This window comes from Pan troglodytes, chromosome 3 (assembly GCF_028858775.2).
Source record: "Pan troglodytes isolate AG18354 chromosome 3, NHGRI_mPanTro3-v2.0_pri, whole genome shotgun sequence".
Lineage (NCBI taxonomy): Eukaryota > Metazoa > Chordata > Mammalia > Primates > Hominidae > Pan > Pan troglodytes.
In genome coordinates, this window is record NC_072401.2 from 27792897 (window position 1) to 27795846 (window position 2950).

The following is a 2950-nucleotide window of genomic DNA, read 5'->3' on the forward strand; positions in this document are numbered from 1 at the left end:
GAATTACACATTGGCAAAGCTCTTCTCTGTTCTAACTATTATTGTGACACATAGGGCAGGGAGGGAGGGAGGGAGAGGGAGAGAGAGAGAGAGAGAGAGAGAACATAATGCAGTTTCATCAATATTTCTGAGACCCCCAAACATGCAAAGGCAGAGATAAGAAACTCTTAGTCTCTCAGTCAGTAACTTATTGATTGCACACAATGTTCATTAATGAGCCAACTGTGAGACGGCTAGGACCAAAAAGTTTCTATCCCCAAATGTGCTGACATGTTTAAAATGGAATGCTTGTCTGCAAGAACACCTGTGTGTGAAACTGGGGATAAAACTTTTTGGAACCTTTGACTTATTTCTTGGGCTCACCGTCATCTATTATTCACATTGATAATTAGCTGCAAGGTCTATTCACATCACAAACAAGGAAGGGGGAGAAAGAGTTCAAAAAAAGTCCTGCAAGTGCTTTGCCACAAGTGAGTGGTTTTTGAAGGGGAGAAGTTTGTTACTAGATTGTTCTGACTTGTGCTATGCCTGAGGAAGAGATGGCCAAGGAACTTCCTCAGAAGCTGAAGGCTTGGCAAAATAATTGTGCTACAAATGATAAGGGTGACAGGTCACCATCATTTTGCACCATGGATTGAAGAATTCAGTAGTCAGTATTACAGCTGTAGCTGCCAAGGCATAAAATAACATCTTGGCTTTTTCTAGAATCTAAAAAGGTAAGCTAAAACGTATACAAAGACACACATATTAATGAGGCTGTCACATAGCAAGGTAACTTGGATCCCATTATATAATTCTCAGAGCAGAGAAAGTGACTCCTTTGATCCATCCCCACTATCTAGGGCTCTCCCAGATTCCCTGCTGTGATTGTCCAAAAGTAATGAGGTCTCTGAGCAATCAAGAGCGTGGTCCAAGTGACATGTGCATTTTAAGGCCATAAATTACATTTTAATGTTCATTTTCTAATTAGTGTCTAATATCAAAGCACATATGATTAAATACATATTATAGTACCAGGCACTGATCAAAGCATTTTGTACTTATAAGCTTATTTGGTCCCACTATAGCTCTCCAAAGGAGGTACTGTCTCTGTTTTACACATTAGAACACAAAAACACAGAAAAGACACTCGCTTCCTTTCCAAATCCAAGGCCCAGCTTGGCACTTCCTGGAATGGCAGCCCACTTTTTTTTATGCTATACCATGCAGACCTCACTGCTGAACTTCACATTGACTCTTGCTTGCCCTCAGACAGCATGAAGACTTCATCATTGCATCAGGTCTTTTTCTGGTGAGAGAGCTATCACTTAAACTACTTTAGGTAAAAATGAGATTTTTGTTCTTTACCTCATATTACTGAAATGTTCAGGTGTACTTCCAGACCTATCTTCAGACTTACCTGTTTCCAAATGTCCCAAAGACATTGTCAGAATGCTATTAACATCTCCCGCTTTCTGATCCACCTTCTGTGTTGGCTTCATTCTCATGTAGGATGTTTTTCCTGTGGTGGCAGACACAGTCTTACCTTTTATCAGCTGAGCAATGCTAGCAGAACTTGCTGAAAATTAAAGTCGCTGTGTTAGTCTGTTTTATGCTGCCCATAAAGACATACCCGAGACTGGGTAATTTATAAAGAAAAAGAGGCTTAATGGACTCAGAGTTCCACATAGCTCGAGATGCCTCACAATCATGGCAGAAGGCAAAAGGCACATCTTACATGGCAGCAGGCAAAGAGAGAGAATGAGAGCCAAGCCAAAGGGAAAACTTCTCATAAGATCTCATGAGACTTATTCACTACCATGAGAACAGTATGGGGGAAACTGGCCCCATGATTCAATTATCTCCCACTGGGTCCCTCCCACAATACCTGGGAATTATGGGAGCTACAATTCAAGATAAGATTTGGATAAACCAAACCATATCAGTTGTCTTAATAGTTCCTTCCCTCCAAAACTTCAGGTGAAATATGGAAAAGAAAGTTATATTGCAAGTCTTGTTGAGGTTGTTGTATTTTAAACATTCATTTGTAAGAGTTCCTTTATGTTTGACCCTTTTCTTTTTTGGCTGCTAATAAAATTAAGACTTAAAGGAGAGGCCTGGTAGGATAAGAAAAAGACCTAAATTTGAGGGTCAGAATCATTTATTAAGTTTCATTTCTAATATATGCGTCTTCGGAGAAGTCTTGCTATATAAATGGAGTCATAATGGAATAGATGGGGTTACATTAGTTGATCTCTGAGGTCCTTTCTGGCTCTCAAGCTCTATGGAGCTGTCCAAGATGACTGTCGTAGGGGATCCTGAGTGTTTAATGAAAGGATTTTAACCTGTCACCCAGACTTTCTGGTTCCCAAACCCATAGATGGATACAGAATCCAGGAACCCTTCTCATTAAGAATAACAGGAAGGCTGCTGGTGGGTTTTAGGGATTAAAGTCAGAAGGTATCTCTCTGGGATTGAGAAAAAAATATATTCTGGCTGAGTCTGGGGAAGAGAGTGGTGATGAAGAAAAATGAAGGCATTAGGGTCTCATTCTAATTTGTTACTTTCACACTCTTTTGCTTGAAGGCTGAGTCCTCCATCATCCGAGTAGATTAAAGTAAGGTGAGAAACTGCCCTGTATGGGGGGCAGATGTTAAGGATATATAATTGCCTACTGGAGGGGTGAGGAGACTGAAAGTCAGGGAGTCAGCCTGAAGCTGTGGGGATCAGAAGTGGGAACCCAGGAGTGGGGAAAGTGGGTGGACAGTGGGAAATCTGGAAATCCATGATCCCGAGGGAGAGGCACAGCATACAAGGCTGAAAAATAGAAAATGGTTCTTAGGCAGTTTCAGGTCTTAATTGTTCAGTTATACCTTTATTTTTTTCAGTTGTTTCTATAAGCTAGATTCAAATTAACTTAAAAGAGGCAAACCTACAAGCAAGAAAGTATCAACTTGAATGCCAATTTAAG